The sequence below is a fragment of the Neopelma chrysocephalum genome, unplaced genomic scaffold (genome assembly GCF_003984885.1).
Source record: "Neopelma chrysocephalum unplaced genomic scaffold, ASM398488v2 Primary Assembly neopelma1_98, whole genome shotgun sequence".
NCBI lineage: Eukaryota > Metazoa > Chordata > Aves > Passeriformes > Pipridae > Neopelma > Neopelma chrysocephalum.
In genome coordinates, this window is record NW_020897761.1 from 861,562 (window position 1) to 877,033 (window position 15,472).

Sequence of the window (15,472 nt, forward strand, 5' to 3'; positions counted from 1 at the left end):
AAAAAAAAAAAAAAGAAAGAAAGAAAAAAAAAAAAAGCCGAAGCGCGGCCCCGGCGCGGCGCTGGTTCAAGCTTTATTGACAGGCGGACGGCGCGGCCGCGCGTGCGCGGGGCGGGGCCGCGCCCCCCGAGGGGCGGGGCGGGGCGGGGTGTGCTGCCCTCCCCTCAGCGCCCGGGGCACCCGCGGGGCCGGGGGTCCGCACACACACACACCCTCGGCCGGGGCTGAGCAGGCGAGGGACGGGGAGCCAGGCGGGATCTGTGGGGCGGGAGCCTGCCAGCAGCTCTGCCCGCGCCGCGGGGAGGCCGTTCCCCCGACACCGCCTCTGGTGGTGCGCAGTCCCGGTGCACAAGTCCTGTGAGGAGCGGCTGAGGGAGCTGGAGGAGCTCGCAGGCTCTTCTCGCAGGCAACAAGTGACAGGACAAGAGGACATAGTCTTAACTTGCACCAAGGGGAGGAATTTCTTCGCAGGAAGGGTGATTAGACGTTGGAATGGGCTGCCCAGGGAGGTGGTGGAGTCACCGTCCCTGGAGGCGTTTAGGGAAAGACTGGACGTGGCACTCAGTGCTCTGGGCTGGGTGACAAGGTGATGATCGGTCACAACTTGGACTTGGATGATCTTAGAAGTCTTTTGTACTTCTGTGATCTCCCTCAGAGCACTGAGGGCTCTCCCTCAAATATCTTCCCTGCCTGCCCCGAGCCCACAGCACCACAGAAGGGTCCACTGAAGGTCCAGGACTGATCTGTCTCTCACAGGGTTTTTCACCTGCACTTACACCTTAGATGGGTACCCCGAAAGGCAGCTCTACGCCTCCTGAGCATCATTCAGCCCCACAGAAAAATTGGCCAAGGCCAATTGTGTGAGGTTCAACAAGGCCAAGTACTGAGTTCTGCACCCGAGCCACAACAACCTCCTGCAGTGCCAAAGGTTGGGGGAAGAGTGGCTGGAAAGACGGAAAAGGACCTGGGGGTGCTGGTCAACAGCGGCTGCACCTTGAGTGCTGTGTCGGGTTTTGAGCCCCTCACTGCAAGAAAGACATTGAGGGGCTGGAGCAAGTCCAGAGAAAGGCAACGGAGCTGAGGAAGGAGCTGGAGCACAAGTCTGATGAGGAGCAGCTAAGGGAGCTGGGGGGGCTCAGCCTGGAGAAAAGGAGGCTCAGGGGGGACCTTCTCGCTCCCTGCAACTCCCTGACGGGAGGGTGGAGCTGGGGAGGTTCGGGCTCTGCTCCCAGGGAACAAGTGACAGGAGAAGACGACACAGCCTCAACCTGGCCAGGGGAAGTTCAGGTTGGATATCAGGAGGAATTTATTCATGGAGCAGGTTGTCAGGCATTGGAATGGGCTGGCCATAGAGGTGGTGGAGTCCCCATCCCTGGAGGTGCTGAAGAAATGACTGGGCATGGCATTCAGTGCTCTGGTCTAGTTGACAAGGTAGCGATTGGTCAAAGGTTGGACTCGGTGATATTGGAGGCCTTTTCCAACCTTAATGATTCTGTGGTTCTGTGAAAGGTGTCTGATAATGAGTGAACAGCTTCTGCTGGGCTTGGTCCAGCTCTCTGCTGCCTGGGCAGGTGGGAATCCCAATAGCAAGGCCCACAGGGTGTTCCTGCTTCCTGACAGCAGCCCAGGCTTTTACAGAAACAAGGGCAGACCACTTTCTGCGGAAGTTAACGGACAGAGAATTGATGAACGATGTCCCAAAGATGTTTTGGGTATTGAAGGAAACGTTTCCCCCAGACCTAGCCTTTTGCAAGCCAAACTGAAAAGAACACTGTACGTGTCAACTTCTCGGCTCGGCCCAAAGTACTGCAGAGAGATAACCTGCTGTTCCCTTTCATTTCTCTTCCAACAACCTGTGGAAGTGTATTGCCTGCTTTGCATTGAGTAACTGTATTGTCTGCAGTCAGCTTTACCTGTCTAGGGTTAAAGAGGCAGCTGGTGAAACACCAGGGCATTCCCTAAGGAGGGTAATCCTAAACCCAGGTATGGGAAAACGCCCAAAGAGATCAGCTCTGCAGCAATCCTCCCAGTAGGGACAGCAGAGTGAGCCCTGAGTGGGCTGTAAAACCAGTATGAGAGCTGGTTAAACTGGTCTGAGGGAAAAAAAAGGTGGCTTCAGGTAGGCAGTGTTGGTCAGGAGACCTCCCAGGCATGCAGCAGGGTGGCAGGGATGCTGGGTGGCAAATGTCCCAAAGGGAGCACAGCCAAAAACAGCTCTGGATTTACTCTGGAGGTGCTGCCAAAGGGGGTGTGAGCTGTGGAGTGCTCCTCCTGACCTGCCCTCTCAAGGGTGCTCAAGTACCGTTGGATATTTGCCTCTGTATTTTTGTCCCCCATGTTGGGAAAAAAAACCCAAGACAATCAGCAAAACTCAAAGTGTCTCTCTGAGGAATTTGATTCAAGCCAGGAAATTCAGAGGCAGCTTCCCTGTGAGATCCAGGTCAGCAGTCTTAGCTTTACAAGCTGACATCTGCCATTAGAGCCACTCCCATGATTTAACTCTTTGTTGCTGTTATTAAAAAGCTTTTTTTTTAATATAGTTTTGGCAGTTCTTTTTGGTGTTTTCATTTGGGTTTAATTTTTATTTTATCCCCTGCTTTCTGTAAATAGCTTCCTGACTGGCAGGTCTCAAGGACTAACTCTATAAAACCATTGAAATGTAGAGATTCCCCCTGTTTTCAGTGGGAGCAAAAGGGAATTACTGTTATTTAGACCTTTCTTTGAGCCTGACTGTCAGTGTCTTTGTGCATCGTGTTTCCTATTGCTAAGAGAAAGGAAAGCCTCAGTTCCTTGTCTTCCAGAGGGATCAAAAGCCTTGTGGATGAGTGTCTGCAATGGACTTTTGGGCTTCCAAGGGAAGAACAAAGTAGTAATAAGCAGTAGTATTGGCAATAGCACAACCACATTCTTCACACGAACTGAAATGCTGGCTGATCCTTCAAAAGCCTTGCTGATGCCATTACTGACTGTGCTCCAGGGAGGAAAAATGACACAGGTAAGAGCTGTTAAAGATCAAATATATACCCACTTATGCTTATATATTATCCCCTACACCCACAGCCCTGGCAGTGAGTGTGTCACCCAGCACCTTCAGCACCTAAGGAACAACTCCCTAATTCCTGAGCTTTTGGAGACTCTCTAAGTGAAGACCTTTTCACTGCCCGTGTACATACTGAGCCGCCTCTGGCTCCTGGAGATGTTTCTTTCCTGGGAGACATTTCTTTCTTGGGATTGCCTTGCACTACCAGTTCCATGATCACTGTATGCAGCCTAAGGGAAGGTTAGATGCTACTTCCTGGAGATACCTCTGTGTTGTAGCAGGAAGAAGGACGTGGATAAAGTCTCCCAGTTTTAAAGTTCACCGCAGCTGGAGCAGGGATGTGTCAGTTATCTTCCAGTTCTTGTTAGCACAAAATGAGTTATAAGAATGAATTTAATATTGACCAAGTGTTGGACAATAATTTAGAATTGTCGAAGTATTGACAACACTGTTATTAATCTCGATGGCAGGGGTACAAGAGTGAAACAGGATAGATCAGCTGTAAGAGGCTTCTCCCTGTCTCCTCCAGCCAGCAGTGTGCCCTTGCACTGCCTCCAGGGTGGAATTCTGCATTGAAGCACAACTTCAATGCAGATGGATTCAGGAAAAAGGGGAGAGTCCTGGTCTGGGGACACCTGCACCCTCATGTAGCACACCCTTCCTAGGTTCCTGCTCCCAGAGGATTGCTTGTGTTTCCTCATTTAATCTGGGTGTTACCCTTGTATGTCCTCTTAAAGGAGATATATCTGTCTGCCTTCAAAGGTGTGTGCAGCACAGCAAGGAAAGCACCTCCTGCCCAGCCAGCAAACATCACCCATTCCTGAGTGGCCTGAAACTTAGGCTGCAAACAAATCAGTTCCTCTGGGATAAGCTGTCTCCAGCAACAGTCCTTAGTGATTATTTTACACAAAGACACTGGTATTTCTGAAAGACTTATATTTTGTAAGACTGACTGTAGGAACCTGCTCTAGTTTTTCTGTATTTTCCAGCCTCCAAAGCCGGTCACTGACCATGTCCCAGCCAGCAAAGTACCAGTTCTGATCCTCTGCAAAGAGGGATGACACGCTACCTGTAGCATTAAAGGAAGGAGCAGACAAGTACTGTCTATAGATAAATGAACCTTAATATAAGATTCTACTCTTATGGGTGCATAAATCCTACTTAACATAAGCCCTGAGTTTGTGACATTTATGGTTGCAGCTCCATTTACCTGTGCAACAGGCAGCTGTAGCCAGGATGCCCAGTGGCAGCACAGACTTGGAAATCATTTAGGATGCTCTGTATGGGTCCATGTAGGGAGACTGAGACTTCTCCCACACAGAGCAACTCAAGGGCCATATGTTTGGGGGAAGTGACAGTCACCTCCCAGGCCCTGACTGCTGATGATGACTCATTAGCAAAATTATTTCTGCTTCCATTTCTGAGCCACCACCGCCACCTAATTTCCACTGGGTCTGTCAGTCCATTCAGGAGCACAGCAACCCCTGCAAGGAATTGCCACCCTGGCTTGGGAATTGCTGTTCCAGAGGTCACTAGAGAACTTTATTAATACTCATTGCATTAACCTCCCAGCTAGCCAGTGACAGAAATGCCATTTCTCCCATTTTATAGCTGAGAAAAATGAAGCGTAGACAGATCCATCACCTGGTTACAGAGTCAATGGGAATTCTTAATGCTCCATAAATCTGAAAATTAGGCTGTCAGCAACTTCTCCTGAAGCAAACCTGCAGCAAAGCTATCCAGGAGCCCCAGTTCCTACCCATCAGGTACCATCCCTCCCCGGGATACTGGGAGAAACCTGGACACATCTCTCTGAATTTCAATCCCTGCAGTCAGACACAGAGACATGAGGACCTGGAGGGGAGGGAGGATGTTTTGAGAAAGGGGTAGGAGCTAATTGCTCGTGTAGAAACTCAGGTACATGTCTGGTCATCACCTAAAACTTTACTTGAAAAAATATTTGGTCATTAAAATGTACAATTTAGGTTAACTCAGGCTGCTTGGGATATGAGTAGAGCAGAAACTATGGAGAACTGGGTTGGTTGATTTTTTTTTTCTAAATTTCTTTTCTAGTTTAATAGTGCAGAAGCAAGTAGTGCTAAGAGGGAAGAGGCTTAGTGACAACTATTATAGTTAAGATTATACAGAGTTATTATAAAGAAAGGATTTTTTTCAATGCTTTATAACACCTTTGCCACTTGCAGATGGAATTTTATGCCTCAGCCTCGGGCTAACTCCAAGCTGGCACAGAGATTTTAAGCAAAAATGGCTTACCCACTTTGAGAAATGAAGAATCAGCGAACTGAAATATTAACATTTACTGCTGTGTTTAAAAAGCCCTGATCTTTTACAGAAAAAAAAAAAAAAACAAAAGGAAAAGGTATCTGGGAGAAGAGTCATCTGTACACTGCAAACAGCTACATCATTCAGGTCTTCTGAAGAGGAATTTGACTTGATTAAGCTAAAATGAGGTTAAAATAATTTGGTGATTCTTCTGTAATACTGAAATACTGTCTCCAAAGTTTCCAGGCCCTACAGAGACCTGAAGAGAAATGTCCCGCAACTGCTGTTTCAATATGTGTGTCCTGAGGCAAAGCTACGGAGGAGCATGACTTAATTTCTGACCTACATCAGTGGAAATACCTGATTCACTGCTCAGAACTATGAAATTCCATTTACAGGGGAAAAAAAAAAGATGCTATCTTGTTATTAAACACCACACTACATGCACGTGCCCAGGGATAGAGTGAAGGTTCCCTTGTGGCTCGTCCTTTTCCTCTGAGAGCCTTTGACCTCGTATTAAAAATGGGCTTTGATGCCTGAAATGGAAGGAAAAAATTCTCCAAGCAATATTAGTATAGATAAGATGGAGAGCAGCTCTTTTAATGAAGGCCTTCAAGGTTGCTTTGCCTACAATGATATCTTCTTGTTCCGGTCCAGGTGCATATGTCCTAAATAAGATGTATTTGCTGGAGTCTTTTCCTTGAGAAGAACACTAAACAAGTCTAAAGAATTTAGAAAATTCAATATGAAGCATGAGAACAGGTTTGGTGACTGTCAACTGCTATTCTAAAGTGTGAGAAGCTTTACAGCCATATTAAAAATCCATATGTGCTAAAAATCCTAAGGCATCAGCTTTCTGGGCAAATGTTAACTAAACCCTCTGCTTGGTGTACGCAGGGCCAGAGGTGGTTTCTCTCACACACAAGCTTGGCCCAGCCTTGGTTTGTGCAAGCCCAGGTCTATCCTGGGACAGTGAAGCTCTGCTGAGCTCTCTGGTTCTCACACAGTGCAGCGGTGAGGCTCAGCTGATCCTTACCTGCTCCCATGGACACCCCCAAATCTGGCCAAACCCAGCCCCTGCTGTTGCTCCCACCCTCAGCTAATACACCATGTTTAAATACAACCATGTTCAAATTAACTCCCTGCCTAAATGTACTAACCATTTTAATAAAGATGAATTTGGTATCTATGTCTAGGCTGACTTCTCTCCCACAAAATATGATGGCATTGATGTAGTTTATGGGCCCTTCTGGTTTCAAACAGGTCTATTTAGTGGATTGCAATTGGTTTTTTGAGCATTAGCATGTGCTGGTATATCCTGAGAACTCCCTCCTTTATGTTATAGACAGCAAAAGTCATAGAATGGTTTGGGTTGGAAGGGACGTTAAAGACCATCTTGTTCCACCCCTCTGCCATGGGCAGGGACACCTTCTGCTATCCCAGGTTGCTCCAAGCCCCATCCAGCCTGGCCTTCGACACTTCCAGGGATGGGGCAGCCACAGCTTCTGGGCCAACCCAGGGCCTCCCCACCCTCACAAGGAAGAATTTCTTCCCAATATCCACGCTAGCCCTGCCTTCTGACAGTGGGAAGACATTTCCCCTAGTCATGTCACTCCATTCACTTGTCCAAAGTCCCTCTCCAGCTCTCTTGGAGACCCTTCAAGCACTGGGAGGGGCTCCAAGGTCTCCCTGGAGTCTTCTCCAGCCTCAACAACCACAGCTTTTCCAACCTCTCTCCATAGCAGAGGTGCTTCAGCCCTCTGAGCATCTCTGGGGGCTCCTCTGGACTCATTCCAGCAGCTCCACATCCTTCTGATGTTGGGCTCTCCAGAGCTGGATGCAGCAAATGATGATGTCTCACGAGAGCAGATCAGAGACGAAGAATCCCCTTCCTCACCTGCTCCCAGTGCTGCAGGGAATGCAGCCCAGGCACGGTTGGTTTCTGGACTGCCAGTGCACATGGCAGGGTCCTGTTGGACTCATCCACAAAATCCTTCTCCTCAGGACTGCTCTCAATCCATTCTCTGTCCAGCCTGTATTTGTACTTGAGATTGCCCTGATTTTTGACCTTGTTGAACTTCATGAGGTTCTCACATCTGTCTTTAGTCTTGCAACCTGTTAGGATTTACTGAGTGTCTTGCAAAAACTGATGTTTTCTTGTAGCCCCAGCTTGCCTAGATCCAGTGTTTCCCTGAGCCACGTTGCTCTGCAGCATTTTTAGGGAAGTATTTGCCTGTTCTACATGGTTACAGGGGCAGACTGAAAAAAGTGAGCTGTAAGATTTCAAAAAATCAAGAAGTGAAACACATCTCGAGAAATCTCTTTCAAATCTTAGTATTTTCAAGCCTGTTGAATGAACATCTGAGAGTTGACCAACCTGAGCATTTTGCAGTGTGCTTTCATTGATTGTGATTGATTCTCCATGTGCAGACCAATGGAGTTTGGAAACCAGGGTGAGCCCTGGGGTCTGACTGTCAGTGGAGAAATAGAGGAGAGGCAGCATCAGTGTCAGGACTTTGGGGGCACCAAAAAGTGCTGATTGCCTTGAGCAGCCTCACCTGGGACCTGCACCCACTCACCCTCTGGCAGTTGGCCCAGGCACTGTATTTAAGGTCATCCTTGAATGCCTCTGGTTTTTTGGGATGTAGGGCAGTGGTGCTTCCCTGCATCTGTGGGTGGGACCTCGTGCTTGTGCAGCCTGTTCTCCAGTCCTGCCTCGCCTTCTTCCTGGATGGACCTTGGGCCTGACTCCTCTGCTGTGCCTGGGTGTGTTGATGGACCCTGTTGCCAGCAGCCAGACCTGCCTCCTGTGCTCAGGCTGGACCCTTCTTGGTGAGTGTCCTACAGTGCTGGGGCCACCCTTGGCTGCTGGCTTGTTGTCCTGCATGGAGCAGTCCACTGATCCTTGGCTGCTTCCCCTGCTTGCTATGGTTTTTCTAAGTGGGTGGAGGGCAGGTGACAGGGGTTAGTGCTGCAAGGACCCCCCCCAAAAGAGTTAGCTGCTTGTTTTGGGTAAGCTGTAGGTGGCTGGCAGAAGTTCATAGAATCCTAGAATTGTTTGGGTTGGAGGGAATTCTGTCATCTCATTTGAACCTCCCTGCCATGGGCAGGGACACCTTTCACTAGACCAGGTTGCTCCAAGCCCTGTCCAACCTGGCCTTGAACACTTTCAGGGATGGGGCAGCCAGAGCTTCTCTGGACAACCTGTGTCATTGCTTTACCACCCTCACGGGGAGGAATTTCCTTCTCATACCTAACTAAATTGCTCCTCTTTCAATCTAAAGCTATTTCCCCTTATCCTGTCACTCCATTCCTGTGTCTGAAGTCCCTCTCCAGCTCTTTTGGAGCCCCTTTAGGTGCTGCAAGAGGCTCTAAGAGCTCCCTGGAGCCTTTTCTCCTCCAGTTTGGATAACCCCAACTCTGTCAGCCTGTCTTCATAGCAGTTTGTGGTGGGGTTTTTTTCATGTTTCCTGGTACCCTTAAATTAGTGCTCCAAGAAAAGTTCAGTGACCTTGTCACCCTCTTTGAGCTGCTGCAGGAACTCTGCACTGCCTCACTTGCCCTCTGCCAGCCCCTACTCCCTCAGCCCTGCAGGGCACAACGTGGGCTGTCACGGCCAAGGAGAAGCTGCCCTCACTGGGACAACTCTCAGCTCGGGAGCTGACGATGCGTTCATGGCAGTAGCACCCTAAAATGCTCTTTTAGCACCAGGGCCATTAGCTGGAGTAGGGAAATCCCTCAGGGGAGGGGATGGTTTTGGGAGCGAGCTGCTTCTCACTACCGGCGCTTGCCATCAGAGGGCAAGCTCAGCCCGGGCGAAGATGCTCCATACCCGGTTAGTGCAGCTTGCTGCTTCCCAGACTCATCTCTGCCAGGTAATGACAAAGGCGAGAGGCCATTTACCATCCCGCTCGCAGGGGACAGCTCCAGCTTCCCATCTCTTCCTGCTGCCGGGAAGGGCTCTGCTCCTCGGTTCCCTCGAGAGCAAATCTCGCTTTGCAGGAACACCCTGGCGAAGATGATGCTGCGAGCTCCGAGTCAGAGCAGTGTAATACAGAAGAGATTCTCAGAAAGCACCAGGTTTAACATCCTAAATACTAAATAACCTTCCTCCTCCAGCAGAAATGGTATTTATGGCTGAAAACAGACTTTGAGCCGCATGTGGAAAAGCTGTGCTCGGTGCTTGCTTTCTCTCCAGCATCTTCCTGCTCTCCGGAGCTACCAGTGAGTGGGGCTGAACAGCCCCAGCAAAACCAGTGGCATTAAGGTAACTTCTGTGGGAGTGCTGCCCCTCGAGTGCTTCAGATGCACCCTAGAGGAGAGAAGTGCTGCAGCTCTGACCTCTCCCAGGAGCCCCATGTGCTGGCATGTGGGCCTGGCTGCCAGCACGAGACCCTCCATGCTTCCCAAGGCATTTGGTGAGGATTTACATCTTGCCAGCTCCCCCCTTTGCCTCTTCCAATGAATCTCAGTCTTAATCCACACCCCCCTCATAGCCAGAGTCTTCCTTTAAAAGGCCTTATGCTGGAGAGCTTTTCAGAGGGGAATAATGAACCAGACGCTTTCCCGGTGTCTCTCTTTGTTTTTACAGCCGTGGGTCTCCCCTGAGGACAGAGAGCCCTTTGTGCTGCACGGGGTCCTCTTACAAAAGGGGGCTTGTGAACAGAGCATCCTCCCATTGGGTACCACACCACATGGATTTTTTTTTTTTTCCACCTGCCCTCCTAGGCATAGCCAGTGTCAAAGCCCTTTCTGCGTGTGAGGGACTGAGCCAATAGCTTTAACCTTGGAGGTTCATGATGCATGTGTGTTGGATTGCTCGGTGCCATCCTGCTGCCCACCCTCTGTCTAGCTGAAGGGTAGATGAAGGGTTAACCTGTTTGTCATCATCTCCCCTGCCCGGTTGATATTTGGAGTGAAGCCACATTTCAGTCTCTAGATGGCTGATAATTGAATAAACTCTGCATCTTGAGTGAATTTAAAACCAAGACAGGAGCTCTCCCCATCAGAAGTCGATATGCTTCCTCTAGCAGGGATTTTTGTCTGGAGTTAATGCTGCAGCTGCCTCTTCCAGGGGATGAGGACATGCTTGGGAGCAGTCAATTTTTGCCTGTTTTGAGTCTTTAAATTTAGTCTCTATGTGCATAAAGGAGATCCCTATTTCTATTTCTTGCTGAAGGTGAAATCTAGGGCTACAGCCTCAAATGCTCTGAAAACCATTAAGCCTTAAATAACTTACTGATGGTTTGGTGGTGTGCAGGATCCTTGCCCAGGTAACAGGGAAAGAAAAGCATAGGGTTGCAAATACTGCTCAGGTGCCTGACTATGCTTAGATCATGGTGTGGGTGGAGGAAAGCAATGTGATGTAGCTAATTGACATGGTAATTAAATATCGGATACTCCTCATGTACCCTTGCAATGAATCACTCTTAGTTTCAGGTGGCAAACTTTCTTACTGTTAATGTACAGATACATTATGGACCTAGAGAAAGCTGTTTCCTGCAAAGTTGAGATCAGTGATTTTCTGAGCTGTGTAAAATATATCTGCTTTGGTCCTTCTTTGTATTCACTGTTCAATGATATTCAAACAAATGCCTTTGAGTCTGGGAACCAGCAGCTTTTTGGCACGTTTTCATTTTGCAAACAGGGGCATTCACACCAGAAATGTGGTTCTAGGATTTCATAGCCACGTGGTGGGTAGGCAGGGATGCGCTGGGCAATCTGTGCCCCATCAGAAATACCTGGCACTGCTTGTGTTTCAAACTTCACTGAGCAAAATAATTGCATGGAGCTGTTTGCTGTCAGCCTGCTGCCTGCATGTTATTAATAGGAGAGATGGAATGAATAATTAGGACTAATGACTAAATTAGAGAAAGTTGTTGTCTGTTCATGAATAGTTTGCAGCGAGGCAGTGTTCAACAATTAAAATGATGGGCAAAAATGATTAATTCTCTTTGCAAATGTGCTCTCCATTGTGCCAAAACATAAACACCCACACCTGGCCCAGTGTCCAGACTTCAGCTTTCCCCAGCCCCATTTTGGCACTCAAGTTGGTGTGATGTGATTGCTGGAGGGTGCTGGGGATCCCCTGCCCCACTGAACTTCCCTACCTGGCTTTGGAGCTGTGTGTCTTTAGGAAAACAGGGGCACCAATCTAAAGTCTAAATCATGGTCTGAGGATCACACTGAGTTGTGTTGGAAGGGACCTTAAACATCACTTATTTGCACTCCCCTGCCATGGGCAGGGACACCTTCCATCAGGTTGCTCCAAGCCCCATCCAACCTGGCCTTGAACACTGCCAGGGATGGAGCAGCCACAGCTTCTCTGGGCAACCTGTGCCAGGGCCTCCCCACCCTCACAGGGAAGAATTTCTTCCTAATATCTAATCAAACCTGCCCTCTGTCAGTGGGAAGCCATTCCTCCTTGTCCTATCTTTACATGCCCTGGGAAAATGTCTCCATTTTTCTTATAAGCCCCCTTTAGATAGTGAAAGGCTGCAGTAAAGTCTCCCTGGACCTTCTTTTCCAGGTTGAACACCCCAACTCTCTCAGCCTTTCCTCAGAGGGGAGCTGCTGCAGCCCTTGGGTCACTTTGGTGACCCTCTGACAGGTCCACAGTCTCTCTTGTACTGGGGACCCCAGAGCTGATGCAGTGTTCCAGGCAAGGTCTCACAAGAGCAGAAGGAACATCACTTCCAGGCCCTGCTGGCCACACTGCCAGGGATGTACCCAGGACATGAGTGGCTCTCTGGGCTGTTGTGAGTGCACATCACCCTCTGATACCCCAAGTCCTTCTCTATGAGGCTGCCCTCAGTCTAAGTCTGGGCTCCTGTGTTGGATGCTGGCAATCAGTTTGTGGAGGAGATGTTGTGGGAAGTGCCTGTTCCTGGCAGCAGGTTCTGATCTTGCTGCTGAAGCACCTCTGGGGCAGTTGCAAAATGAGGTTTGCCCTGTGTATGGGGTGCCCTGCTGGCTGAAGGTGCCTGGTCCTTCCTCATGCAGCAACTGTGGAGGATAAAGTGTGGAAGTGGACCTGGAGACTGGGATGTTCAGGCAGTGGTGGAGACCTGCAGGAGTGTAAGTGGGCACCAACCAAGGGGTAGGGTTCATTTTACCTTCAGCCACCCAAAAGCTAGTTATTGCACCAAAAGCTGTTGTCCAATATCCCTCAATGACCAAAGGGCTGAATGAACAGCTGTCTGAGATTCATTCATCCCATCTTGTCCTAAATAGCTGGGATAAATCAAGCTCTGGACTTTAGCTTGTCTTTTTGCTCACCAGAGAGGAAGCTTGGATGACTTTATGGCTTTACACAACCAAGCAAGCCAACCAAAACCTTACAGATATCTGATGTGAGGTGGATTCAACCTGAGCATCACAGGGATTTTCCATCGAACCACCCAGGTGACGTCAGGTATCCAGGGCTCTTCTGAACCTGTAAAAGCCCTGCCTAGACTCCACCAGGCTGACTGATGTCACTACACCAACCCTCATGCACCCTTCCTTCTCCTCAACCACCCTCTGCCCACCAACCCATTTTTGTTGAGTCTGGTTCTCACCAAGTCTGAGGCCCTGCTGAGAAAGGTCTTCCTGCAAAAGTTCACTTCAAATGTTTAAATCCATTTGTTTCCAGACAGGAACCATACACGGGGTGCTCACTGTCCCAAGAGCTGTTGAGCCAACTAATTTTGTGGTGGGAAAGCCTGCCAGCGTGTTGAAGGCTGAGGGAATTCTGTGGAACACGTTCAGAAAGCAAATGATTGATTCATCATCATCAGCGGTGGAGAACTGATTCCAGGAATTGCGTGTGCCAAGCTGAAGCCTGTCGAAGCCAGGGAAAAGGCATCCTTGAATTCAGGTCATCAGTCAGCGCTGGGAAATGCACGGAGGCCCTGGTGCAGGAACACTTAACTTCCAGTGCGTGCTCGAGCCCAACTAACCTCCGCTAACGTCAACTGTGATAAAATTAAACATGAGGTCAAGATTTTGGATAAGAGCGGTTTATGGCCTGGAGGCTTACGTGGAGAGAAGGTCAGGCCAATGAGCCAGGGCGTTTGATATTGAGGAATCTAATCAAGGAGCTCCTGCGTAAGCTGCGGCGTGAATCAGGGAATAATTCGGGATAACAGACACCTCTGAGTAATCCGTGACCTATTGGCAGACGATCCAGGCAGACAGGCATCATCCATCAGCGGCATTATTCCTCGCAGAGGTCTTCTTGGAAGGCTTATGATGTCTGTGGGTGGCTCCACCTGAGGGGGGGCTCACCAAGGGAGAAGCTGGGAGCAGCTGGGATTGTGGGGATGCCCCAGCCCCACATTGCTGCCCAGGGGCAGAGCTGGTCCTTCACCCACCAGTGGCCCAAGAGCTGTGGTGCTTTAGGCAAAGACGGACCTTCAGGTTTTTCAGCTTTCCTTGGGAAGAAAGGGATCAATGTCAGGTGTGTGGGGGGTTACTGTAGACCCCATATCCTGTCCTTGCTCTGCCACACCACTCCCATGTAACCTTGTTTAGGTGTGCTTTACAACCTACTTTCCCACCTGAAACGTTGGTGTGTATATATCTGCTTTCAGCTCCCAGCATAGTCTGTGAGATTCATCAACTATATTCTGATGTTCACCAGGAGTCAGAGTGTCAGTCAACATCCCAGATACTGGAAAATACCTAGCTTGGACCTCTAAAACTGGGAGCTAAAGTATAAGACTCAAAACCTGGAGAAAACCTGGCTTTATCATCTCTGTTCATCACAAAACAACTACTCTAAGAGTAAGTACCTGCCTCCAGTGATGTGTCACCAAGTATAGCTGGAACCAGAATCTGTAAAACATCAACAAAAAGAGAGTGTCTCCACTGTTTGAATCATCAGCATCAGGCCTTTAGATGCTAGAATAAGGAAGAGAGAAAGAAATCTTTTTTTTTTCTTGCCATGGAAAGGGAGGCAGCATGTCAGGTTCCTGCTGGAGTTTGGCCAGGGCCTTGCTAGTGCCAGGCTCTTGCAGAAGGTGTGAAAGGACTTGCAGGCTTCCTGCTCGCTTTCTCCTTCTGTGGGATGCACCAGCACAGCCCCCAGTCCAGGGTGATGGCACCAACAGGATGGAGCATTTTGCTTTTCCCTGAAGGGCTCTCACCTTGCCTTGGAGATGGGAAGCAGCTCAGAGCAGTACAGAGCTCTCCACAGTCACCCCAGCATGTGACCATGGACCCAATTTTTGTGCATTGTTTGTGCATCACTGGTGCTTTGAAGGCTCCTTCATGGGGACTGTGCCCTGTCCCTGCTATCTGGCATCTGCCCCCATGCCCCAGCGTGGCAGGTAGCCATTGAGCAGCTTCCACTTAGCTTTGAGAGTGGCTGTAAAAAACAGCCTGACAAGATCAAATGCTAATAGAGAGGTTTTCTGAAGGTTGAAAGTGATCTGCTTGAGGGCATTCGTGACTGGGAGATGCCAGAAGAAACCAAATAACCAGTGCATTGTGGAGTAAATAATTGGATTTTAAATACTCTCCGGGAAAGAATCCTATGGGGGGGCAAACACTCTGCTAAGTGTTTGGAAAGCTGTTGCTCTTTTAAATCTTCACTTTGCTGCAACACATATAGAGCATCATCATCCAAAGCTACAGATGGCAAGTGGGGGACTTTCTTCCCTGAATTTTTCTGTGAAGCTTCAGCACCCACACCATCCAGCCCCATGCTGTCCATGGATGGTGTGGAAAACCACCATGGGGGTGCTGCTTGTAATCCTTTGGTGGCCCCCATTTTTGTGTTTGGAGAGGCAGCAAACAATCCTCTGGACGCTCAGTTCACATCCCTGAGTGTTGTCCCTCCCCACAGTGGGCAGGAAGGCCCTGCCAGCAGAGCTACAGCTGCAGCATGAAGCAGTGCCCATCTCCTGGCATGGGGTAGCTGCGTGTCAGTATTGGCTTCTGAGGGTTAGCTCAGTGCAATTCCACATGAAACATGACCTCTGGGAAGAGGTCTGCAGGTTGGCCTTGCTCTTTCTGAAATGGGGAGGAGAATATCTGTCAGTAATGCTGTACCAGGTCAGGGAGTGAGAGTTGTGACATCAACAGGGCAAGCTGGGAGCATCAAATGGCTGATTCAAACCCTGTCAGCACCCGTGTCCTCACCCTGGGTGAAGATGATTGCCCACA

At 49.2% G+C, this 15,472-nt stretch overlaps 1 long non-coding RNA gene across 5 annotated transcripts; it reads left to right on the plus strand.

Moving 5' to 3' along the window:
* Nucleotides 1–185: 185 nt before the first annotated feature.
* Nucleotides 186–6,459, plus strand: LOC113973079. Of its 5 annotated transcripts, none has more exons than XR_003536118.1 (4): nt 186–357; nt 2,802–2,995; nt 4,030–4,806; nt 5,394–6,459. It is a non-coding gene; the product is annotated as an uncharacterized LOC113973079 (long non-coding RNA). The 5 variants fall into 5 exon arrangements; XR_003536120.1 differs by having other exon boundaries at nt 186–331; XR_003536121.1 differs by lacking the exon at nt 186–357 and having other exon boundaries at nt 1,467–2,995; nt 4,030–4,137; nt 4,652–4,806.
* Nucleotides 6,460–15,472: the final 9,013 nt, after the last annotated feature.